The 27,979-nt window shown below is 42.0% G+C and overlaps 1 pseudogene; it reads left to right on the top strand.

Annotated features, from left to right (window-relative positions):
• The window catches only part of LOC121536101, a 46,086-nt pseudogene extending 18,310 nt beyond the window's left edge, over positions 1-27,776 (top strand).
• The last annotated feature ends 203 nt before the right edge of the window (positions 27,777-27,979 follow it).

Below are 27,979 nucleotides of genomic sequence, written 5' to 3'. Positions count from 1 at the left end.
TATGGACGAGTGTATGGAAAAAGACATCTGTTTAGAATCCCGCCTTGTGTTACTGCTGTCTTAAACATGAAATAAGACGAGGCAAATATTTGGCTCCTTTCGACGCCACTGTTAAGTGGCACGCCACTTCTAGGAAACGTTATCGCTCACACGTGAACTCTAGTAACACAGGTCAGTTGCATGTGTGGATGCAGTGCCATAAGCCAAAATAATTATTTACATGGAAGCGAATGGGAGTGCAAGTTAACAGATAAATTGCCTTACCCCCTTACCCCAATACAGGCTTTTTACAAGTGTAATGTAGTTATCCTTACCTCTAGGATATAGCAGCAGTGGCACACCTGGGATTTTATCGCATTGCCCTCTGATGAAAGGTCCAGAGGTATTAGCAGCAATATTACGTTGTTATTGTAGTGTTACAACCTTTTGGGTTTAATCGATTGACAATCTACATTATACCTACTTACTCCTCTTCATCCCCTATGGGACATAGGGCTACAATGAGTTCCTTCCACCACTCTCTGTCCTTGGCCACGTGTTGCGCCTCACCCCACGAGAGGTTCATCTTGGCCAGCTCGTCCGTCACAGTTCTGCGCCAGGTAGTTTTAGGTCTCCCAGGTTTTCTTTTCCCTGGTGGTCCACCTTAGGGCAATTTTTGGGATGCTATCCTGCTCCATCCGGAAAACATGGACAAGCTACCGCATTCTTCTTATCTTGATTTGGTATGTGATGCTGGCTTTTGGTCTTCCTGTAGAGTTTGTCGTTGGTGATTTGTATTTTGCCAAAAAATTCCGCAGATTCTTCTGAGGCATCCATTATGGAATGCCTCAACTTTCTATGTGGTGGGCCAAAAGCCGAAAAACGTGAAGTTGATTGATCTCCTTCTAGGGAGCAGATTTGTTTGTACATCACAGTGAAACATTGTTATAATGACTATTTAAAAAATTGCACCTTCAAGTCTTGCACATTTTCATAAAAAGTATATTTCAACACTGTCTGCACAGGCAAATTTGCCAAACGGATAAACTTGGAACCAATCAGAACTCCCATACTTACCCCTCGTGATGAAGGCAGCCAATGGCCTGCTTCTATCTAAGATGTAAACACAGATATACAGTCATTGAAACACAGCCTCACGTGAGAACTCAAGCTGCTGTCTGTTATGACTGAAATAAGATAAATATCTGTTTTAGAGTGCACTTGAAAAATACAGCTTGCAATTAGAATTGTCTTGACCATATGAAGGGTTAACTCCGTTGACCACTTAGCCAATTTATTGAAAGCTAGCTAATGTTAATTTGACTAGCCTAGCCAGCTACTGTAAATGTCAATTTGCCAGCTCAGGAAGCCAGTGTTTAATGAGTTATCTCTCTGTTGGTGAATTAAATGTTTGAATCATGTGTTGGCATGGTTATATTTCATTTCAAGTAACTAGCTTAAAGAAACATTCAGTCATATAATTTGCATAGAAACCCAAATAAAAGCATGTAGATAGAAAGATGTGTGTGTGTCATGAATGCTAGAATGGAGGTTTAAAAACGAACATTACAGCTGCATATGCATATTGGCCAACACGGCATATCCTACACATATACCTTGCAATACAATATTCTCTAAAAACAGCTGGGCAAAATGTATACATTGTGCTCTGAAATATGACCAGAGTTTGATTTCTAAACCAGATCTCAATTGTCAGAAGCTGCCCAATACCATGGTGGGCATGCATAATGTTTGATGCATTGGAATATAAGGTATGGAGAATGATAGTCTGCAGGATTATAGAAAAAGCAGTTGGGAAATGAATGTTTGATTTTCAAATACTAAATGTTAAGTGAATGTGAATATATTTAGGTGGTTTAAATGATTAGGCTAACTTTCCCAACTAGCTCTCACAGTCTCATGTCCGAATTAGACGTTCATCCATGTTTCTCAAATGTCAAATTTCAAAGTTGTTCCAAATGTCAAATTTCAAAGTGTTTAAGGTTAAATTTAGGCATCAACTCCGAATGGTTAAGGTTTGGGATAGGCTTAAAACAAAAATATTGCTGGATTCAAACTTGCAACCTTTGGAATCAGAGGCAGATGCTTACACCCATCCGCCATCCCTGTCCACAACGTCCTAGCAAAACAGAAATCTTCTTGAAGGTAACAGCTCTCACTGTTGCCCCTAGTGTCCGGTTTCCACGTCATCTCCCGACGTCCTTAGACATGGATGGGTGTCGAGTACTGACTTGTATCATGGGAGACCTGGCTGAACTTTCTTAGTAACCTTCTTAAAGTTGACGGTGCCAAATTCTTGCCAATACATTATTCTACTACTAACTATGACTTAGTGTGAGGCATGTTTTCCATAATGTACGTTTCATGCATATACATTCGAACAAAGAACAACATCACATTTAGTGTTTCACCATTTATTGAGTATGGAAACAAATAGGTTTTAGGTTTTTAGGTTTTATTTATTCGCACTAAAGAAAGTAAGTGAAAGACAAAACGGTACAGATAAAAAAAACTGGTAATAACGGTGTGCAGGTGAGGTTGGAAGCCCAAAAGGGCTTATGAAAACCACACCACAAATATATGTACAAAAACATTTGTTCAGTCAGTTAAACAAAGCATATTAATTATAATTGTACATGATATACTCAGTATACAAGAAAAAATGTTTGATTGTGTGTGTGTGTGTGTGTGTGTGTGTGTGTGTGTGTGTGTGTGTGTGTGTGTGTGTGTGTGTGTGTGTGAGAGTAAGGCTACATGGAGGGGAATATTGGGTAGTTTGGTTCATCAGGCTGACCCCCAGTCTTCGCTTGAAGTTATTGACGGATGATGAGGTTTTGGCAATGTGAAGATAAGAATTCCGGAGTATGGTACCTCTGTATCTGATAGAGAATTGACTATGTGAGGTGTGGCAGTGGGGAGGGTGAAGGTTATTGCAGTGTCTTGTGTTTATAGGGCGGCAGGTAGCTTAGTGGTTAAGAGCATTGTGCCAGTAACCGAAAGGTCGCTGGTTCTAATCCCCGAGCCGACTAGGTGAAAAATCTGTCGATGTGCCCTTGAGCAAGGCACTTAACCCTAATTGCTCATGTAAGTCACTCTGGATAAGAGCGTCTGCTAAAAAATAAAATAAATAAATAAATATATAGATGGTTTTCAGAATTAACCTGGAATAGTCCATTGAAGGGTTTAGGGAAACTGTCTGGGAGGTATGAGTATTTGTAGATGAAAGTACATAATTGGCGTACATTAACGTCATAAATAGACAAGATAGAACTTCGCAAATTAGCCTAAGTTAGTTTACAACCTTTAAAGGGATAGTTAACTTTTTGTATATAAAAAAAAATATATAAACTTACTTTCCCCAGAAAGGGAGCTGTGCCCCTCTGACAACAGTGATTTGCACATTCTGACTTAGGTCCAATTTCTTTTAAAATTTTGCCACCCTGCACTAGACCATGTTTCCTGTTGCAATTGTGACTGTTTTCCTTTCAATTAGTACATTTAAACTGGGTGCTTTTCAGGGCATAAATCACTCGGGCAGATGGACACTAAAACCGGAAGGGTTTCTTTATTTGCCAATACATTAACTAAAAACTTGTGAAAGGAAGTGCCAAACAGATGCCATAGAGAATACCGAAAAATATGTGTGTGTTTTGTGAATGAATGGGGTTTATGGAGCTAAACTGTTATTTTAGTGGATTAAACCACTAGAATTATCCTATTAATAACATGTTTCAATGGTCAACAGATTAGCGACCACCAAGGCCATTGGCCAGGGCACCAAGGCCATTAACCAAAATAGTAAATAAGGTTGATAGGAACACAGAAAAACAAGGTTCTGTTAAGAAAGACTGGTAAGGATAGAGGGAACAATTAATGGAGCCTAATACAGGCAAATTCTTGATGAAAACCTGCTTCAAAGTGCAAATGACCTTAGACTGGGGGCAAACATTTACATTCCAACAGGACAATGACCCTAAGCATACAGCCAAAGCAATGCTGTAATGCTTCAGAACATAATGTGAAAGTCCTTGAGTGGCGCAGCCAAAGCCAAGACTTGAATCTTATTGAAAATCTGTGGAAAGACTTGAAGATTGCTGTTCGCCGCTCCCCATTTTAATTTAACAGAGCTTGAGAAAAGAATGGGAGAAAATCCCAAAATCCAGATGTGCAAAGCTGATACAGACATACCCAAGACAACTCAAAGCAGTATTCGCCGCCAAAGGTGCTTCTACAAAGTATTGACTCAGGGCTGTGAATACTTGATGTAAATGAGATAAATGTACAAACAAGTTTTCACTTTGTAATTATGGGGTATTGTGTGTAGATGGTTGAGGAAAAAAATAGATTGAATCCATTTTGAATTCAGGCTGTTACACAACAAAATGTGGAATAAGTCAAGGGGTATGAATACTGTCTGAAGGCACTGTAAGTCATAGGCTACTTTGTAGCTAGTTAACATTTAATTGGGAAGTTTTTGAGAAAGCCTTTCCATCTAACAGAAGACGGTTATCATTACAACGCTATATTTTTTCCTGTTTCATATTTTTGGTGTGCGCCGCTGCTAAATTAATACAGGAGAAACACTGTACGACACGCTTCCCACGGTTAGTTTTTTAAAACTAAAGCATGCCATATACTCCGACTATAAAATGTAAAACCCTTTAATTTTCTCAATATTAGCCTATGAGTTGAGAAATTTTTAGCGATAAATCAGATCAAGCCCGAACTGTGTGATGTAGTAGGGGGTTGTAGTATCCAACAGGCCAATATTCTACATAGTTTAGCAGAAAACATGGTAATTAACTACAAGGACCATAATCCATTTTTGAGCGGAGTACTCCTTTTAACAAATAAAGATGGTTTAAAACCCAGTGCATCTTTATGCTGCTTCTAGTGCCTAACGTAGCAGGCGTAGAAAGATGCCTGAGTCCCCACCTTTGTTTTTCAGGGGAAACAGAAGTTACGTTGAAAATACTGTATCCCTGAAAACCAGAAACATACGCTTAATGTCAACTCCGCGGAGAATGCTAGTGAAGTAACGTAGAAGGAATCCTGAATATGAGTTCTTACGGAAACCTTGAGTGAAATACCTTTTGTGAGATCATGTTGGAGATGATAATACAATGAATTTGAAAAACAAGCCACCACTTTATGTGATTGGTTTGCCTCCAAGGGTTATGATAAGAAGTTGTTGGATAATTGTGTTTCCAAAGTACGTAATGTTACACGGGAAAGCTTTTTGACCCCTAAACCTGCCCCACCTAATGATCAACCAACTGTATGTGTGTGTACTTATTAGGGCTGACCCCAATTATTCGACTGGTCGATTGTTTGGTCGATAGGCTGTTGGTCGACCAATATATATATTTTTTCAAACAGTAGTAAATATATATATATATATCGGCAGTGTATCAAATACTTGTTCTCCCCACTGTGTATATATATATATACACAGTGGGGAGAACAAATATACACAGTGGGGAGAACAAGTATTTGATACACTGCCGATTTTGAAGGTTTTCCTACTTACAAAGCATGTAGAGGTCTGTAATTTTTATCATATGTACACTTCAACTGTGAGAGACGGAATCTAAAACAAAAATCCAGAAAATCACATTGTATGATTTTAAAGTAATTAATTTGCATTTTATTCAGACCCTTTGCTATGAGACTCAAAATTGAGCTCAGGTGCATCCTGTTCCCATTTATCATCCTTGAGCTGTTTCTACAACTTGATTGGAGTCCACCTGTGGTAAATCCAATTGATTGGACATACTTTGGAAAGGCACACACCTGTCTATATAAGGTCCCACAGTTGACAGTGCATGTCAGAGAAAAAACTAAGCCATGAGGTCGAAGGAATTGTCCGTAGAGCTCCGAGACGACAGGATTGTGTCGAGGCACAGATCTGGGGAAGGGTACCAAAAAAGATCTGCAGCATTGAAGGTTCCCAATAACACAGTGGCCTCCATCATTCTTAAATGGAAGAAGTTTGGAACCACCAAGACTCTTCCTAGAGCTGGCCTTCCGGCCAAACTGAGCAATCGGGGGAGAAGGGCCTTGGTCAGGGAGGTGACCAAGAACCCGATGGTCACTCTGACAGAGCTCCAGAGTTCCTCTGTGGAGATGGGAGAACCTTCCAGAAGGACAATCATCTCTGCAGCACTCCACCAATCAGGCCTTTATGGTAGAGTGGCCAGATGGAAGCCACTCCTCAGTAAAACACACATGAGAGCCCGCTTGGAGTTTGCCAAAAGGCACCTAAAGGACTCTGACCATGAGAAACAAGATTCTCTGGTCTGATGAAACCAAGATTGAACTTTTTGGCCTGAATGCCAAGCGTCACGTCTGGAGGAAAGCTGGCACCATCCCTATGGTGAAGCATTGTGGTGGCAGCATCATGCTGTGGGGATGTTTTTCAGCGGCAGGGACTGGGAGAGTATTTTTATTTATTTATTTAACCTTGATTTAACTAGGAAAGTCAGTTAAGAACAAATTATTAATTACAATGACGGTCTACCGAGGGAAAGATGAACTGAGCAAAGTACAGAGAGATCCTTGATGAAAACCTGCTCTAGAGTGCTCAGGACCTCCGACTGGGGCTAAGGCTCCCCTTCCAACATGACAACGACCCTAAGCGCACAGCGAAGACAACGCAGTAGTGGCTTCGGGAGAAGTCTCTGAATGTCCTTGAGTGGCCCAGCCAGAGCCCAATCGAACATCTCTGGAGAGACCTGAAAATAGCTGTGCAGTGACGCTCCACATCCAACCTGACAGCGCTTGAGAGGATCTGCAGAGAAGAATGGGAGAAATGCGTGGTCTCCCGCCAATTTGTGCATTCATTGTTTCATAACTTCATTGTGTGAATTGTTTGCGTTTTGATTGTTAGTGTCTATTAATTCCCCATTACATATATCACCAGTAGGACGTTTACTGTTAATTCCTATAATTTCTAATCTACAATGTTTGTTTGGTTACGGTCAGGGGCGGCCTGTTCAATAGGGCGATATGGGCGACGCACTGCCAAACGGGAAAAGGAAGGGATTTTTTTTCTAATCAATTATATCACGGCAACAGTAGTTATCAGTGTTGTAATCTATACGTCTGATCTGCCACAGTGCCACACTGCCACTAAATGTCGAATCAGGCTAAAGTCGTGCTTCAAATGGCTCCCCCTCTTTTGGGGCGATTTCAGTCAGGTTGAAAATCGCCCAGAAGTCTGTAATAGACTCCCATGTAAAATCTATTTTTTCAAATTTCAGAGCCTTCAATACAATCTCAATGGGTGTCTGTGGGCTTGCACTTACGCGCTTCATCATCGTTACGTAACCATGAACGTAACTGAGAAAAGAGTGGATTGTTTGAAAGAAGTTCCTTTTTGTCGGCGATTCGCGAACAAATGAAGATAAATTGGCAACGAAACAATTAGGACCTCCCAGACCAAATTTAATAATTCAACAGGTTTCTACTAAAGGCGGAAAGTCCTACACCCGAGGATTTTCCAAAAATTGGTACGAACGAAAAAGACATTGCCACTCACTCAACTGGATGACGAGGGATACAGGCTAGCTGTCCGCCGCCACAACGATGAGGTTAGTGTTGATAATCACAAGTTTACTGGATGTGGATATGGTGTAATAAAGGCAGTTTATTCAGAGGTAAATATATCTGGAATCGCGTTCACGGACCCGTTCGTCAAACTCTTAGGGAGCTATAAATTAAGCCCCATTACTTACCATATCAGATAAGAGAAATTGCTGCAGCTACATATATTTTACATCCTGGCCCTACATAGTTCACTATTTGCATCACTTACCAAAATATTACATGTGGTCATATATGCTTGGAAAGTGGAGATGCCATAGAACGTCAAAAAAGTAAACATTGCTGGAGACACATTGCCGTTTTGGAGAAGACATCGCGTTTGCTAGCGAAGAGATTTGTTGTGGCAAATGAACTTGGGCTGGGAATTGCCAGGAACCTCACGATAAGATATATGCATCAGCATTGCGAGTCTCATGATTCTATACGTATTGCGATTCGATACTGTGATTTTATTGCGCACCATATGTCTGTTGCAGAGGGATCAGAAAGCCATGAGAACGAGTTTTGATCAGTCATGGAAATAAAAGTGCTGAAAACAAATTTGCTCCCAATGTGAAAAGATTGAGAACAAGCTATGAAGGAACAATAATGGTGTTTTGGTGCAGGTACAGCCAACTAGCGCTAAAATATTGCGATATTGTCAATACAGTATATCGTAAAGTATCACTATGTAACTCGATTTCTTTCACCCCAATCCCTCAAATTAACGGTAAATAACTGAATTGTTTGCCCCACATTTAGCTAAGATGATTAGCTAGCCAGCTAAAATGTTTTATTTAGTTAGCAGTCGCATCTACAATAGTTTACTGTCAATAACATGTCTCCAAAAATGACGTGGTGTCTCCAATTGTGTTGACATTTTACAATTGCAATGCGCATCCATGAGTATCCACTTTCTGTAGCTCAGCTGGTAGAGCATGGTGCTTGTAACGCCAAGGTAGTGGGTTCGATCCCCGGGACCACCCATACACAAAAATGTATGCACGCATGACTGTAAGTCGCTTTGGATAAAAGCGTCTGCTAAATGGCATATTATTATTATTATTATTATTATTATTCTGAAGAGAGCCCCGAAACATTGTGTGCAGACATTTTATGCAATAAATGAAGTAGGTTCAATCTAGTAGTTCTGATCTTCTGATTGGTCCTGATGAGTTGGGCGAGGTCCCCTGCAGGCTACTGTCACTGTTGCATTGGCTCTGAGTCGGGTTCTCTGTCTTCAAATGTTCAGCCTAAGAGAGGGGATTTTTGTGTGTGTGTGTGTGTGTGTGTGTGTGTGTGTTTAACAGTGATGATGTGTGTGTGTGTGTGTGTGTTTAACAGTGATGATGTGTGTGTGTGTGTGTTTGTGTGTGTGTGTGTCCTCAGAGCAAGAACTCGTGAGTTGGAAGAACTGAGAGGCCTATGGCGTGGGTGTTGTCCTTGGCCACCTGCTGACAAGGCTGACAAGATAGGACCCTTTTGTCCATTGTTATTGGATAGGAACAGAACTTATAACCAGCTCCTGACCTAAATAGATCTTAGCACAACATTTTACTCAACATATCATATTCCATATTCACTATAACAAATATATTTACTACGACATTAGCAAGAACCGCCACATCCTCAGCCGGCTAATCCAGTGTGTGAAGTTTTGCGGAGTGTTTGAGTTAGCTTTGCGAGGCAAAGATGAAACTGAGGGCTCCACCAACCCTGGTAAGCCAACACTTTTGAGATCAGTCAATAAATGCTTCTGGTATTGACTTATATGCTGCCCCTGTCTTCATGTTGTTGCTGGACATATCTTTTTTTAAATGTGTGTAGGTCACCTAAATCATCAGAAAAATTGCCCCTCCTGAGAATTTTTTCAGGAGCCGCCACTGGTTACGGTAATGTTTATTAATGCATTCAATATAATATTATTCCAGTCTTTTACCGTTCTTATTGTCGGAGTGGACACATTGTTTGCAGCGCGCACAACCTATGCTACACTTGTGAGAAACCAGTTGTGGTTTATTTCATTCCATTTACTAGTTTTGTCAATTTAGTAATTGTCTTTTGTTTGGAGCGCTCCTGTCAATGTTGAGTAAGGACGTGCACCTGATTACTCATAGAAATAGGCCTTTCAGTTACCTGGCCTGCAGGCAAATGTAGGCATATAAATGTGCCCATTTGAGTATCAGATAGTATTTCTGATTGGCTTAACGCACCACCACTAATGAGCTGTGGAGCTTCTCAAAGTAATGTTTTCTTCACCTCAAACAGCAAGCAAACAAAGTCTGTTTTTACATCCATTGAGAATGACAATAATTCCTCAATGTATTTGAAAAGTATTTCCAGCTCTCCCTTTCGATAACCACTCAGTGTGAAAGGGAAAAATGTCATGATCTGATCCAGTGGAAACGTCATAAAATAGGCCTACCTGGTTACTTTTATATCCCTTGCGCAAATAGCCTACAGCTCTGTCTGTCCGGAGCTCACTGGTGCAGGAAACATGGGACCCAGAATATTTTATACAATGTTGCAAGGAGCTTCGGGCCGGACCCAAGTTAATAGTTCATACAATTTTTCAAGTTCGTTGCAGACAGGCAATGAGTAGACAATGTGATTTATAGAATATTTATTTTTATCAGGATATTTTCTGCCTGCAGGTTGCAATGTTTTTATTTGTTGGCTTTATAGGCTATGTTTACATACAGTAGTTGGCAATGGCAATACAAGTTACTTTTTAGATTTGGATAGAATTTTGATTTGGATAGAATTTAGATTAACCACATGACAATGATTTTGAGATACAAAGACGTTATTATAAATGAAATGAAACTGTTCCATATGAAAACCATAACTGGCACGCCAGATCGGTATAAATTGTAAGATAAATTGGCATTCCACATGAGAAAGTTTGCCGACTCCTCGTGTAGCCTATTACCGGCAACTTCAGGAGAGTAACGGCAGATTCTGTGAAAGCTAGTAGGAGTGGGAGGAGGATGTTCGGGACAGGTTAAGTTTTTTTAAATTCTCATTTATCTTGATCTCTGGCTCCCTCTTGAGTAATTAGTGTCTTAATTCATCTAACAGTGAGCTTAAAGCATCAGACAGGCTCAATGCATATATAGTTGATTTTATTAAAACACATATATGGAAAAATACACGTTTAAACATTTCGACCGATCGATTAGTCGAATAAACAAACTTTCGCTCGACCAATGTTTTTTTTAGTTGGGGACAGCCCTAGTACTTATTCCCCTATGTCTCTGGCCGTTAAATCTTCCATTAAAAAGCAGTGGCATGTTCTGTCTACGGACCCCTCTGTGGGACGGGCTTTTCAGAATATCCCTCGATTCGCTTTTAAACATGCTGGAAACCTAAAGGACAGCCTGGTAAGAGCAGATTAATATGTACCCCTTCAGCATTTTCTGTCTTCCCTCCCCTCAGGCAATTTTCGATGTCATAATTTTGTGAACTGCTATGTCATAATTGTGTGAACTGTAATGCAATGATCAAGGGTGATTTCTTTCTTCACCCTCATATGGGAATGAAAACAACATTTGTGGTCCATTTACTGTGAAGTGCCCATGTGGCTATTATTATGTTGGAAAGTCTAAGAGTGAATTGAAAGTTCGTATTACAGAGTACAAGCGCAACATCAGAACTGGTGATGAGGAGTCCCCTGTAGCCAGACTCTTTAATGCGGTCAGACGTGTGCCAACTGAGGTTCCAGGGCTTAGAGGTTGTACTGCCACAGAAGAGAGGAGGTAATACAGAGAGAGGCATATTATATCCATGTCTTACAAAACAGAGAGCCCTATAGGCCTTAATGAAGAACTCCTGCTAGGTTGCTTCCTGTGAGCAATGTGCGCTTTTCTTTGTTTATTTTTTTATTTTGAAGTAGAAAATGTATGTAAATAATGTATGTAAATAATGATTGTGAAAAAGAAGCAGTACGACAATGTGACGTCAGCTATAAATATGGGTGGATGTCTATTGTTCTCCAAACGCTGACGAAGGCTGCCTCGGAAACATTTGTTTTGACCTCTGCTGCAAAACAATAAGACATTAAAACTTAAAGAATATTTCAGTGAGTACTTGTTTTTCTTTTCTTTCAGGAGATGATAATACACAATTTCTTAATTGGCTAAAGGGTTTCTGGTCCTTGCAGGTATGAAGATAAGGCAAAGAAACACCTGGAACGCTAAGACCTCGAGACCAAGCTGGCCTCAGGTTGAGGTGTGAGAGAGCCAGAGAGGGGTCTCAGTCTGGAATCCCCGCTGAGTCGGCCCCAGGGCCAGAAACACAAGGTCCTGCCTTCTAACCAGCCGGTCCTGGACCAGCTCCTCTCCTCCCAACTCCAGAAGAAGAGAAGCCCCGGGCCCAAGCCCTCACAACCCCTACCGTTCAGTGTGGTTGCCCTCAGGCAGGGGCTTCATCGCCTCTCGTCCCAGAGTGGTCCAAGACCTCGGGGCCTCAGGCTTGTAAACGGCTTGGCCTCTCAAAGTGTCTGGGTCGTTTTATTTGGTAGAAAGCTCATGTTGTTAAATCCGTTTCGGGTGGAGGAGGCCTTGCTGTTTAGTAGACTTCTGCAGAATAATATACTTCCCGCAGCGATCCTGCAAAACCCTATACAGTTAACAGATGGGTAACATATCACTCCAAATTCTCACCTAACTTTAAAAAGGGGAACATTGACACGATCTTGTTCTCAGCTCATAAGTTCAGAGCGATTTCATGGCGCATTCTATAATCTGGTCAATCAGTATGAAAAATGTATGCATGTACCTATGATGAAAATTACAGGCCTCTCTCATCTTTTTAAGTGGGAGAACTTGCACAATTGGTGGCTGACTAAATACTTTTTTCCCCCACTGTACTTATAAATACAACTGTGTAGAATGGTAATTTTATAATTTCGTGATCATTCCTGTGAGATTCATTGAAACAAGTACCCCAATGTCCCATTTGGTACCCGGTACAGATTTGGTGTCCTTGATTAATATGTACTTGTATTTCTCTAGTATCCTAGCTGAGTATACTCAGGCTCTCTGGAACATGGAGAAGGGAAGTCCTGAGCTGAGTGGAGTGGCCGCCTTCTCTGATCCCAGGCTTTTGGCCAATGGGTTTCAAATCCGACTCACTCCAGGTAGGGTAGAATATTAAATTAATAGATTTTTCATTGTGGTAGGTAAATTGACAAATTTAATCTTGAGTTGAAAAATACAAATGTAAAACCTTCACAACATTAGCGGACCCAGCACTGAGCCCTGAGGGACACCTGTTGCTTGGCTGTTTGGTGAGGAGATCGACCCTCTCCATGTTACCTGGCTTAAGCGATAGACTAGATCGGATGCAAATCATTCGTTTTGCAAAACAAACTGAGTCTGAACCTTTCAGGGTTTCCAGACAATAAAATGATTAGCTTGAAGAAACATGACTTTTCTTTGCACAAGCTGACATTTTTAGCAGAGCCCCTTATTAACACTTATGATGACATCATTGCGAGGATAAATTGCTTAAGAGGAAAGAAAAATGTCAGCATTTCCCTGGTCCTGGTGTTGCAGTTGAACATGCAGTGAAAGTTCATTGGCTTGTTAAAAAGGATTTAAGCACTAGAATGTTTCTCGCTCCCTTTCTCGCTCATTCTCCTGGTATAGTACTTTCATCCAACTAGCTGGTAAATAAGATGCTACAGTTTACAGCCCACCCTTTCCTTCTGAGAGAAAATAGGCCTTTTATTATTGTTTGATTCAAGCTGTTTAAAGGTCTCAAGGATTGTCCAATTCGATTTAACAAAGGTTGGCCCATTGGATCATTAATGTCATAGTTCACAAATAATTTAGGAATGTCAAACATAAGAGCTGGAGTAACAAGATTATAGTCAATTATTTCTGACAGAGTTGCTGTGTCAGTATTGGATTAGCAGTAGATGAGACAGAAAATATAAAGTTTCCCCCCCCAAAATGCTTCCACCATGTTAGAGTTAATGAAGGTTCCACATGACTTCGTATGAAGTGGGATTTCTGTATTCTCACAAGAATCTTGTTTAGGTGCTGACTTGGGACCAAATTCTCCTGGTGGAAAGCGTTAAATAAATCCAACCCATTATTGTGAGTCGTAGTTGTAATCCCTTGCCATCAATTATGGAGGGGGAAAATTCCATTTAAAGTTCAAAGACCACAGATGTACTATTTGTATTTGCTTTTTGATAGCTTTCCAATGTTTCTCTTTTTGGTCAATATGTGTTTACCTGTATGCTTTTATCAGTGCTTTATTTGTAAATCGGGAGGTGTCGGAACAAAATTGATCGCGAGGTTTCAAACACAATATAGCAGCAGATAGATCAAACAGCCAGGTAGCCTACTATATATTGGTGCTGAAATGGACAGCGCTCTCCGGTGCTGATTAAAAGCCAATTTATACTTGATCCGTTATTGTGGTCGGAGGCTCCGTATGGAGGGTGTGACGCAATTGCGGAGCCTCCAGAGGCATGCAGATTCCAAATTGAGATCTGTACTGCATCGCCGTGCGCCTCCCAAATTGTGTAACAATGCAGAGGGCTCCATATAGCTTCGTATTGACATGATTGATTGACGATAGGTGGGGGCAGGAGGTCCTATGTAAACACAAACTCACTTCCTTGACAACTTCCTTCACAACTGCTCCGCGAAGCGCATGAAGTATGAATGCCCTGACTTCTGCAGAGGCTGTATCGCCGTAAATGCTGCACGGCCAATGCAGATGTAGGATTGACCATGCAGCGGCTCCTTTTATTCAAAGCCTTTTATAATGAACAAAAATTTCAACGCAACATGTAAAGTGTTGGTCCCATGTTTCATGAGCTGAAATAAAAGAGCCCAGAAATGTTCCATAGGCACAAAAAGCTTATTTCTCTCAAATGTTTTGCACAAATTTGTTTACATCCCTGTTAGTGAGCATTTGTCCTTTGCCAAGATAATCTATCCACCTGACAGATGTGGCATATCAAGAAGCTGATTAAACAGAATAAACATTACACAGGTGTACCTTGTGCTGGGGACAATAAAAGGCCACTCTAAAATGTAACACAACATAATGCCACAGATGTCTCAAGTTTTGAGGGAGCGTACAATTGGCATGCTGACTGCAGGAATGTCTACCAGAGCTGATGCCAGAGAATTGAATGTTCATTTCTCTAACATAAGCCGCCTCCAACGTCGTTTTAGAGAATTTGGCAGTACGTCCAATCGGCCTCACAACTGCAATCCACGTGTAACCACGCCAACCTAGCACCTCCACATCCGGCTTCTTCAGACGTGGAATCGTCTGAGACCAGCCACCCGGACAGCTGATGAAACTGTGGGTTTGCACAACCGAAGAATTTCTGTACAAAATGCCAGAAACCGTCTCAGGGAAGCTCATCTGCGTGCTCGTTGTCCTCACCAGGGTCTTGACCTGACTGCAGTTTGGCGTCGTAACCGACTACAGTGGGCAAATGCTCACCTTCGATGGCCACTGGCACACTGGAGAAGTGTGCACTTCATGGATGAATCCCAGTTTCGACTGTACCGGGCAAATGGCAGACAGCATGTATGTCGTTGTGTGGGCGAGATGTTTGCTGATGTCAACGTTGTAAACAGAGTGCCCCATGGTGGTGGTGGGATTATGGTATCGGCAGGCATAAGCTACGGACAACGAACATTTTATCAATGGCAATTTGAATGCACAGAGATACAGTGACGAAATCCTGAGGCCCATTGTCGTGCCTTTCATCTGCGGCCATCACCTCATGTTTCAGCATGATAATGCACAGCCCCATGTCGCAAGGATCTGTAAACAATTCCTGGAAGCTGAAAATGTCCCAGTTCTTCCATGGCCTGCACACTCACCAGACATGTCACACATTGAGCATGTTTGGGATGCTCTGCATCGACGTGTACGACAGCGTGTTCCAGTTCCCACCAATATCTAGCAACTTCGAACTTCGCCATTTGAAGAGGAATGGGACAACATTCCACAGGCCACAATAAACAGCCTGATAAACTCTATGCTAAGGAGATGTGTCCTGCTGCATGAGGCAAATGGTGGTCAACACCAGATACTGACTGATTTTCTGATCCACGCCCCTACTTTTTTTTAAGGTAACTGTGATCAACAGATGCATATATCTATTCCCAGTCATGTGAAATCCATAGATTAGGGCCTAATGAATTTATTTCAATTGACTGATTTCCTTATATGAACTGTAACTCAGGAAAATCTTTAAAATTGTTGCGTTTTGCGTTTATATTTTTGTTCAGTGTAGATGTCACTGCAGAAACTTGCCATATACAGTGGGGGGAAAAAGTATTTAGTCAGCCACCAATTGTGCAAGTTCTCCCACTTAAAAAGATTAGAGAGGCCTGTAATTTTCATCATAGGTACACGTCAACTATGACAGACAAATTGAGATTTTTTCTCTCCAGAAAATCACATTGTAGGATTTTTAATGAATTTATTTGCTAATTATGGTGGAAAATAAGTATTTGGTCACCTACAAACAAGCAAGATTTCTGGCTCTCACAGACCTGTAACTTCTTCTTTAAGAGGCTCCTCTGTCCTCCACTCGTTACCTGTATTAATGGCACCTGTTTGAACTTGTTATCAGTATAAAATACACCTGTCCACAGCCTCAAACAGTCACACTCTAAACTCCACTATGGCCAAGACCAAAGAGCTGTCAAAGGACACCAGAAACAAAATTGTAGACCTGCACCAGGCTGGGAAGACTGAATCTGCAATAGGTAAGCAGCTTGGTTTGAAGAAATCAACTGTGGGAGCAATTATTAGGAAATGGAAGACATACAAGACCACTGATAATCTCCTTCGATCTGGGGCTCCACGCAAGATCTCACCCCGTGGGGTCAAAATGATCACAAGAACGGTGAGCAAAAATCCCAGAACCACACAGGGGGACCTAGTGAATGACCTGCAGAGAGCTGGGACCAAAGTAACAAAGCCTACCATCAGTAACACACTACGCCACCAGGGACTCAAATCCTGCAGTGCCTGACGTGTCCCCCTGCTTAAGCCAGTACATGTCCAGGCCCATCTGAAGTTTGCTAGAGTGCATTTGGATGATCCAGAAGAGGATTGGGAGAATGTCATATGGTCAGATGAAACCAAAATAGAACTTTTTGGTAAAAACTCAACTCGTCGTGTTTGGAGGACAAAGAATGCTGAGTTGCATCCAAAGAACACCATACCTACTGTGAAGCATGGGGGTGGAAACATCATGCTTTGGGGCTGTTTTTCTGCAAAGGGACCAGGACTACTGATCCGTGTAAAGGAAAGAATGAATGGGGCCATGTATCGTGAGATTTTGAGTGAAAACCTCCTTCCATCAGCAAGGGCATTGAAGATGAAACGTGGCTGGGTCTTTCAGCATGACAATGATCCCAAACACACCGCCCGGGCAACGAAGGAGTGGCTTCGTAGGAAGCATTTCAAGGTCCTGGAGTGGCCTAGCCAGTCTCCAGATCTCAACCCCATAGAAAATCTTTGGAGGGAGTTGAAAGTCTGTGTTGCCCAGCGACAGCCCCAAAACATCACTGCTCTAAAGGAGATCTGCATGGAGGAATGGGCCAAAATACCAGCAACAGTGTGTGAAAACCTTGTGAAGACTTACAGAAAACGTTTGACCTGTGTCATTGCCAACAAAGGGTATATAACAAAGTATTGAGAAACTTTTGTTATTGACCAAATACTTATTTTCCACCATAATTTGCAAATAAATTCATTAAATATCCTACAATGTGATTTTCTGGATTTTTTTTCTCTCAATTTGTCTGTCATAGTTGACGTGTACCTATGATGAAAATTACAGGCCTCTCTCATCTTTTTAAGTGGGAGAACTTGCACAATTGGTGGCTGACTAAATACTTTTTTCCCCCACTGTACATACAGTGCTATGAAAAAGTATTTGCCCCCTTTCTAATTTTCTCTACTTTTGCATATTTGTGATACTGAATGTTATCAGATCTTCAACCAAAACCTAATATTAGATAAAGGGAACATAAGTGAACAAATAACACAACAATTACATATTTATTTCATTTATTTCATAAACAAAGTTATGCAACACCCAATTCCCCTGGAAGAGTGGGCCAAAATTCCTCCACAGCGACATGAGAGACTGATCAACAACTACAGGAAGCATTTGGTCGGAGTCATTGCAGCTAAAGGTGGCACAACCAGTTATTGAGTGTAAGGGGGCAATTACTTTTTCACACAGGGGAATTGGGTGTTGCATATCATTGTTTATGAAATAAATATGTAATTGTTGTGTTATTTGTTCATTTATGTTCCCTTTATCTAATATTAGGTTGAAGATCTGATAACATTCAGTATCACAAATATGCAAAAGTAGCGAAAATTAGAAAGGGGGCAAATACTTTTTCATAGCACTGTATGCCCATACTCAGCTGTGGGGCTTGCAGGGCCGAATATCATATAGCAACAGAATACCGGAACATATGAGAAAGAAAGTGCCAAACAACGTCACAGCGCAGCAGATAGATTAAACAGCCAGGTAGCCTACTACACACTGAGTGTACAAAACATTAAGGACACCTTCCTAATATTGAGTTTCCCCCGACTTTTGCCCTCAAAACAGCCTCAATTCGTCGGGGCATAGACTCTACAAGGTGTCGAAAGCATTCCACAGGGATGCTGGCCCATGTTGACGCCAATGCTTTCCACAGTTGTGTCAAGTTGGCTGATTGGCCTTTGGGTGTTGGACCATTCTTGATACACACGGGAAACTGTTAAGTGTGAAAAACCCAGCAGCGTTGCAGTTCTTGACACAAACCGGTGTGCCTTGCACCTACTACCATACCCCGTTCGAAGGCACTTAAATATTTTGTCTTGCCCATTCACCCTCTGAATGGCACACATACACAATCCATGTCTCAATTTTCTGAAGACTTAAAAATCCTTCTTTAACCTGTCTCCCCTTCATTTACACTGATTGAAGTGGATTTAACAAGTTACATCAATAAGGGATCCTAGCTTTTACCTGGATTCACCTGGTCAGTCAATGTAATGATTTGTACACTCAGTACAATGGTGCTGAAATGGACAGCGCTCTCCAAGGTGCTGATTAATTCCAAGCAGGTTAGACGTCACTGCAGAACCCTCGCCATACGCATATGCCCACATACTCAGCTCTGGGCTTTACATGCCCAAACTTCATATAATTAAGCAATAAGGCCCTAGGGGGTGTGGTATATGGCCAATAGACCACGGCTAAGGGCTGTTCTTAAGCACAACGCAACGCGGAGTGCCTGGATACAGTCCTTAGCCGTGGTATATTGGCCATATACCACAAACCCCTGAGGTGCCTTATTGCTATTAAAAACTAGTTACCAACGTAATGAGCAGTAAAAATAAATGTTTTTTCATGCCCGTGGTATACGGTCTGATATACCGCGGCTGTCAGCCAATTAGCATTCAGGGTTCGAACCACCCAGTTTATAATTTCTAATAAAATACATCAATGTAGAGTACAGCAGAATACACATATCAGAATATATAGGCCTGCCGCCTGCCTATGTGATGATATGAAGCGCATATTCAAATGAACTTCACAGTACAGAACAAGTTTGTCAAAAACAACAAATATGTGCCTACCTTAGTTTTCCAAAACCTTCCACAAGACAGCCATTCACTCGTGTGTGTTCTCCCTATTTCGTGTTTTGCGCCTGGTGTCTGTGCCACATCTGTGTCATTAGCAATCCATGACCTCACATAGGGGACTGGGTTGAATTTGGTCAGTGGTAGGCCAACAAGGTTCAGAAAAAGTAGTCCTGATATTGTGGTGTGCAGTGAGGCGTGGGTTGAGGTGCAAATCAGGTTAATTAGAAAAAATCCCCACTCGCATTCTGCCCTGGAGATGGGGATGGTGCTAACTGTCACAAACAGCTCTTTCAGTCCATCTGGATTTCTCCTTTACCTTTGGTGTCCCTGGACTGTCTGTAGGCTCGCATGACAGTGCTTGGACTGTCAATGCCAAACCGTTGGCAGAGAGATTATATCTCTGTTTCCCTGTACAAAGTACCTTCAGCTCCTCGATTAACTGGCCTGTGTCATCCACTGAGAATATTCTAGCATCCAAGTTCCTCGCCAAGCTCTCAAAAAACTCCCTCTGATCAAGGACTCTTCTGCTGGGTCTTTCCACCGTTCAGTTTGACGCCTTGGAAAGGGTTCTCCTGAATCCCTCTCTGGTTGAGTTGTGTGTGTCAGCCTGGCTGCTGTGCCATTGCACTGAACATCCTTGCTTCTCTGAAGACAGCCCTGTGTGCATTTATAATTGTGCAGTCTCTCTTTTGCAGCTCGAGTGACAACTCAGTTCTTGAAGTACATTACACATAAGGCCTAGATTGTTAACAAACACATGCAAGGATATGCGCATAGCAAGGCCACTATAGCTCTGACAGGTCACACTGTCGCGGGAGGCATCCTCAGCTGCTAGTGTCCAAAATCCTGCCAAGTTGCACAGCTGAATGTTTAAACTCTCTGTGCACTCCCTAAGCTCCATTTGGTTTTTGTTAGATACGCTATAAAGTGCATATAGTTTGTCCATTAGTATTTTAAAGTGATTTATTGCTCCCATCTCTTTTACCACATTGCCTACAGCAAGCTCAATCCTGTGTGCCGAGCAGTGTCAAACAGTCATATTAGGGAAGAGAGCCTGGAGCCTGGTTGCTACTCTGCTCTTGCGTCCCAGCATGACAGGCACACCATCACACATTATTCCAATGAGCGTTTTGGATCGAAAGTTCTCAGTCAACTTCACACCCTCTAATGCAGATAACAGATTACAGACAAATCCCTCTGCAGATAAATCATCCAGTTCCACAAGATCAACATTTTTTTTCTTCAGGTATGTCCATATCTGCCAGTTGAAGTCTAATATATACAATCAAGGCACTATTTTTATTCAAACTAGTAGCCTCATCCAGCATTAAGCTGATTTTGGGAACGCACTGTACTATTCTTGCAAATAGTTTTCGCTTCATTTCGGATTAAATACACTACCGGTCAAAAGATTCTTCAAATAGCCACCCTTTGCCTTGATGACAACTTTGCAATCTCTCAACCAGCTTCACCTGGAATGCTTTTCCAACAGTCTTGAAGGAGTTCCCACATATGGTGAGCACTTGTTGACTGCTTTTCCTTCACTCTGCTGTCCGACTCATCCCAAACCATCTCAATTTGGTTGAGTTCGGGTGATTGTGGAGGCCAGGTCATCTGATGCAGCACTCCATCACTCAACTTCTTGGTCAAATAGCCCTTAATAATAATAATAATAATAATAATAATATGCCATTTAGCAGACGCTTTTATCCAAAGCGACTTACAGTCATGCGTGCATACATTTTTGTGTATGGGTGGTCCCGGGGAACGAACCCACTACCTTGGCGTTACAAGCGCCGTGCTCTACCAGCTGAGCTACAGAGGACCACAAGAGTTGTGTTGGGTCATTGTCCTGTTGATAAACAAATGATAGTCCCACTAAGCCCAAACCAGATGGGATGGCGTATCGCTGCAGAATGCTGTGGTAGCCATGCTGGTTAAGTGTGCCTTGAATTCTAAATAAATCATAAACAGTGTCACCAGCAAAGGACCCCCACACCATAACACCTCCTCCTCCATGCTTTACGGTGGGAACTACACATGCAGAGATCATCCGTTCACCCACACCGCATCTCACAAAGACATGGCGGTTGGAACCAAAAATCTCCAATTTGGACTCCAGACCAAATGATACATTTCCACCGGTCTAATGTCCATTGCTCGTGTTTCTTGGCCCAAGCAGGTCTCTCCTTCTTATTGGTGTCCTTTATTAGTGGTTTCTTTGTAGCAATTCGACCATGAAGGCCTGATTCACACAGTCTCCTCTGAACAGTTGATGTTGATGTGTCTGTGACTTGAACTCTGTGAAGCATTTACTTGGACTGCAATTTCTGAGGCTGGTAACTCTAATGAACTTATCCTCTGCAGCAGAGGTAACTCTGGGTCTTCCATTCCTGTGGTGGTCCTCATGAGAGCCAGTTTCATCATAGCGCTTGATGGTTTTTGCGACTGCACTTGAAGAAACGTTCAAAGTTCTTGAAATGTTCCGTATTGACTGACCTTCATGTCTTAAAGTAATGATGGAATGTCGTTTCTCTTTGCTTATTTGAGCTGTTCTTGACATAATATGGACTTGGTCTTTTACCAAATAGGGCTATCTTCTGTATACCACCCCTACCTTGTTACAACACAACTGATTGGCTCAAACGCATTAAGAAGGACAAATTCTACAAATTAACTTTTAAGAAGGCACACCTGTTAATTGAAATGCATTCCAGGTGACTACCTCATGAAGCTGGTTGAGAGGATGCCAAGAGTGTGCAAAGCTGTCATCAAGGCAAAGGATGGCTATTTGAAGAATCTCAAATATAAAATATATTTTGATTTGTTTAACACTTTTTTGGTTACTACATGATTCCATATGTGTTATTTCATAGTTTTGATGTCTTCACTATTATTCTACAATGTAGAAAATATTAAAAATAAAGAAAAACCCTTAAATGAGTAGGTGTTCTATAACTTTTGACCAGTAGTGTATGTTGCTGTATGTTGGAGCAAGCATTATTGGAATGGAGAATTCTCCCCACGTCAAGTCCATTTAACTCCTGACAGTTGATTTCTTGCTTAAAGCCATGTGACTGTGACTTTTAGCCTCCTTTGTAAGCTGTTCATCAAACTCTTGCTGTAGTGAGATTTGTTTTATTTTGAGTGTTAAGTATGACTTCTGTTAAAGGGCAACTCAACCACTTTTCAACCTCATTTTAATTATCTCCAGCTCAATGCCAGTGTCTACACATGTGAAAAGTGGCGGATTTCTACGTTTTGTAGAAAAAATATTAAGTTAAAAAGTTATACCTGACGATATCATCAAAAGTTTAAACATTTTAAAAACAGTGATTTTCAAAGACTATGAGATTCTCAGTGACGTGGGGAGCAAGACAATACCCTCCCTCTGGCTAGAAACTCAATGCAGGTTTTGAAAATCACAGTTTTACTTTTAAACCTACCCTGTGATGTCACAGAGAAGCATTTTTTTAGGACCTTTTTAACCACAAATCATTGAAACGCGCCGTTTTCACATATGTAGACCCTGCTATGGTGCTGGAGTTAATGTATATGAGGTTGAAAAGAAGGGGGATTGCCCTTTAAAGTGTCCTCTTTAGCCTTGTACAATGCTTGCTACCGCTAAATGGGCCTTAGTTTGGGCATGTTCAACTTTCTTTCTGAGGGCTCTTTGTTTTTTTGTAATGTCGGAGGTTACTATACATTCCGACATTACAAAAGTTTCATCCCTCTAGTCTTTTCCTGACCCAAGCTCCCTACCTTTTTGCATGTTGTACAGCCCAGCCTCGAATTTTGCATGACAAGCCAGGGGTTATAGTTTTGCTTGTTCTTGAACTGAGCCTCTGTCCAAATTGCACCGGGTCCGGGGACTTCGTTGGTGGATGCACTGTCCTCCTCCCCGCTCCCGCCAAGTCTGACTCGCTAGTAGGCCTACCGAGTCTGACTCGCTAGTAGGCCTACCGAGTCTGACTTGCTAGCAGGCCTAATAGCAAGTGGAGATGCCGTGGTGATGCTGAACTGGCAGCATTAGAAGCGCTGTTAGCTAAGGCATCTCCATCAGGAGCAGTTTCACTCTCGCTCCTCTCCTCTGGATCTGGCAGTTCTCTGGCTTGTTTCAGGTTAGATGTTTCATCATCTTTCTGTGGATTTTTGGATTTGAAAAAGGTCATCAAACTAGATTGCATTTTCATATTCATTTTTTTAAAGGAGGCTATCCCACCTTTCAAATTCAGAATTAACAGTAGACAAGGGCAACGGCTAGCTAGCCGAGGCTACGTGACGTGATTACCTAGGGACCTCTTCACTAGGGCTTTAGTCAGCGTCTTGATATGCTACACCTGTTAGGTGGATGGATTATCTTGGCAAAGGAGAAATGCTCACTAACAGGGATGTAAACAAATTTGTTCACAAAATTTGAGATAAATATGCTTTTTGTGCGTATGGAAAATTTCTGGGATCTTTTATTTCAGCTTATGAAACATGGCACCAACACTTTACATGTTGCCTTTATATTTTTGTTCAGTGTAAATCATGCCGCGAGAGGTCAAATCTGAGAGGTGCCAGATCTGGTTCCGGCAGATTCCGACTCAAATAAAGCACTGGTTTTAGTGTTTTTCATATGACGTCTGCACATTTTATCTGCACTATAATGTGTATATTTGTAAAATGGTGTTTTGTGTCAGTATAGAATAGTCTCAAATACCATGAATGGCTGCGAAAGCTCAAACTACTCCCCTCCCCTTGTCCTCAGTTGGTGTGACCTTATTTCTCCTTGCGATTGAAAAATCTCCAAATCCAAATCCTGCTTGTGTTGTATGGGTCACCTCAGTTGATGTTGGCATTTTGCCAGGCACTGTGCCCTCACAGTGGGTTTGTACCACAGTGTGCAGGTGAACAGAATGGCTGCCCTTTAGAGAGGGAAGAATTTCTGCCAATCACAGCAGGTGGGTGTGAATGTTAGTTGAGGTAGCCAGGGTGTAAAGTGCCAACGGTAGCTATATCAGATAGATATATTCTGGAAACAGTAATGTAATATTGCTTGCATGTTTGGCCATATGAAAATATGAATACTGGTTTTATAATGACCATAGTGGATGTGGTCTCACAGGTCTCTAAGCACAAGTTCTATGTTCCATCTTACAAAATTGCTGAGTGGTGGGTTGTTGCTTGTTGACCCAAATTTGATCTCTTGCCAGTGCGACCCCTATTACATTTGCTTTCCTTTGGCCATGTTTTTCCTCATTGTTGAGTGATTAACACTTAAAATCATGCAGTGCACAGACCTTTCAGGGGACAGGTGCACAAAATGAAAAAAGGGCCAAAGAACTCTACTTTCATGTCATCCAACAAATGTAGCCTGGAGTTCGCTAAACAGCATTGGCAGTTGGATTGGAACCGGTGCTATGGTCAGATGGTATGAAAATAGAGCTCTTTGACCACACACACCAGTGGTGTTTTTGTCTAAATGAGATGCATAAGTAGACAATAACCTCATACTGTAAAATATGGTGGTGGATCTTTGATGTTACAGTGCATTCTAGAAGTATTCAGACCCCTTCACTTTTTCCACATTTTGTTTACGATACAGCCTTATTCTAAAATTGATTAAATCGTTTTTTCTTCTTCTCATCAATCTACAAAAAATACCCCTTAATAACAAAGCAAAAGCAGGTTTTTATAATTTTTTGCACGTGTATAAAAAAACAACCTGATATCACATTTACATAAGTATTCAGACCCTTTACTCAGTACTTTGTTGAAGCACCTTTAGTAGCGAATACATCCTTGAGTCTTCTTGGGTATGACGCTACAAGCTTGGCACACCCATTTGGTGAGTTTCTCCCATTCTTCTCTGCAGATCCTCTCAAGCTCTGTCAGGTTGGATGGGGAGCGTTGCTGCACAGCTATTTTCAGGTCTCTCCAGAGATGACCGATCAGGTTCAAGTCCGGACTCTGGCTGGGCCACTCAAGGACATTCAGAGACATGTCCCGAAGCCACTCATGCGTTGTCTTGGCTGTGTGCTTAGGGTCGTTGTCCTGTTGGACGGTGGACCTTCGACCCAGTCTGAGGTCCTGAGCGCTGAGGTTTTCATCAAGGATCTCTCTGTACTTTGCTCCGTTCATCTTTGCCTTGATCCTGACTAGTCTCCCAGTCCCTGCCGCTGAATAACATCCTCACAGCATGACGCTGCCACCACCATGCTTCACCGTAGGGATGGTGCCAGGTTTCCTCCAGACGTGACGCTTGGTATTCAAGCAAAAGAGTTCAATCTTGGTTTCATCAGACCAGAGAATCTTATTTCTCATGGTCTGAGAGTCTTTAGGTGCCTTTTGGCAAACTCCAAGCGGGCTGTCATGTGCCTTTTACTGAGGAGTGGCTTCCGCCTGGCCACTCTACCATAAAGGCCTGATTGGTGGAGTGCTGGAGAGATGGTTGTCCTTCTGGAAGGTTCTCCCATCTCCATAGAGGAACTCTAGAGCTCTGTCAGAGTGACCATTGGGTTCTTGGTCACCTCCCTGACCAAGGCCCTTTTCCCCTGATTACTGAGTTTGGACGGGCGGCCAGCTCTAGGAAGAGTCTTGGTGGTTCCAAACTTCTTCCATTTAAGAATGATGGAGGCCACTGTGTTCTTGGGGACCTTCAATGCTGCAGAAATATCTTGGCAACCTTCCCCAGATCTGTGCCTCGACACAATCCTGTCTCGGAGCTCTACGGACAATTCCTTCGACCTCATGGCTTGGTTTTTGCTCTGACATGCACTGTCATCTGTGGGACCTTATATAGACAGGTGTGTGCCTTTCCAAATCATGTCCAATCAATTTAATTTACTACAGGTGGACTCCAATCAAGTTGTAAAAACATCTCAAGGATGATCAATGGAAACAGGATGCACCTGAGCTCAATTTCAAGTTTCATAGCAAAGGGTCTGAATACCTATGTAAATAAGGTATTTCTGTTTTGTATATTTAATAAATATGCAAACATTTCTAAAAACCTGTTTTCACTTTTTCATTATGGGATATTGTGTGTAGATTGCTGAGAACAATAAAATATTGAATTCATTTTAGAATAAGGCTGTAATGTAAATTATTTTGGAAAAAGTCAAGGGGTCTGAATACTTTCCGAAGGCACTGTACTGTACTTTCCTGTGGGTAAATGTATGCCGGTTCAATTTATGTGAAGGGCTTGAAAGCCCTTTGTTATCATGTGATGAAAGTAGAGATAGTCAAGACCGGAACTCTCCAGACCCAAACCCCTTGAGACCCAGACCAAGATCCTGTGTATTGATGCCATGATGAGACATTGACCAATTAATTGTGATAAAATAAGACCCAGAGAGTCTGAGAAGTAATTAATTATATCTCTAAACATTAGCCACCCAGATTCTATGTTTAAAAAGCAAGTAAGAGTAGCCATGTCCAAGCCAGAATGGCAGGAGCCTATCCCCTGTTTATGTATCATGAGGCAGCTTGATGTATAAGTACACACACCCTGGACAGGATGCTAGTCTATCGCAGGGCCTTACCCCCAATCCATCTCCTTAATGACTCGACCTGGGGTCGAACCCCCAACCTTCCATTCTCAGGGCAGACACTAACCACAAGGCCACTGAGTTGGCCAGAAAGCAAGGTGCCCTGTCACGATACTCAGTGGTGTATTTCAACCACATGAGTTTAGAGACTACAAAAACGATGGTCCTTTCCGATACCATGAGTCGAGATCAGGACCAATGACTGTATATATGAATGGACAAAGCCATCGATCACGTGACACCATTCATTCCTATGTGAAGACTCAATAGCGCATTGAAGCCAAATTAAGTCAGTTAAAATGGCGTCACATGGAGACATAACATGCTCAGTTTGAGCTACTCCAGGAAGTGACGTTGCCGGCTAGCTCAGTGCAGCCCCCTCTCATTGAGTAACTCAAGTTGAAGGCCGACCGGGGTACTGCAGGCTGCCATTATCAACTAAATTATCCTTAACTTCTTCTGTGTGCGATTATAAAATAATCGGTTCAAGGACATACATCTGGTGTATTAAAAGCAATTATTGGTACCATGATTGTCTTCTAAACCTTTTTTATGTACACGACGATTGGCCACTAAGATTGCTGTTTTTCCATTCACTATAATGGGGGATCCTGTTTTCTGCTAACAATGCCTGCAGTGCTGCGGTCGGCCTTGAACTTCGGTGGCTTCAATGAGAGGGGGCAGTCGTTCTCCACTGACCAAGACCTAGTGTCGAGATCAAGACCACTAGATCAAGACTCCATCTCTGGGTGAAAGCCAAGTATAGTGATTATGTTGGCTATAATGCATGACGGTGTGTCCCACGTAAAGGGAGAAGCTGCTCGACTGGCCCGTCAGCTGCCTGTGACCCTTGCCAAAGAGGATGTGGAGGACACACTTTCGCAGATGCAACAGCAGCTGGAGGAGACCAGCCAAGCCTGCATCCATGGACAAGCCTTTTCCCCCCACCTTTCTGACGTTCCTGACACAGAACAAGAGGCGCTAAAGATCATGTCCAATGTTTTGTAGTGTTGTTACCTTTTCAATGGAAGTATAGAGCTAGTTAAAACAAACCCTGGATATACTTTATTTGAAGATCTGCTGATAATTTAGCCCAAAGGCCGGCAGATGGCTATATTGATCTGGGTTTGATGGTTTCATCTTACCGTCCAAACGCATTGTATGCAGCCGGCAAAACGCTCGTCTCCACCATGGACCATCGTACCTAAAAC

This window comes from Coregonus clupeaformis, chromosome 23 (assembly GCF_020615455.1).
Source record: "Coregonus clupeaformis isolate EN_2021a chromosome 23, ASM2061545v1, whole genome shotgun sequence".
NCBI classification, from domain to species: domain Eukaryota; kingdom Metazoa; phylum Chordata; class Actinopteri; order Salmoniformes; family Salmonidae; genus Coregonus; species Coregonus clupeaformis.
This window is presented reverse-complemented; position numbering and strand designations above follow the sequence as displayed.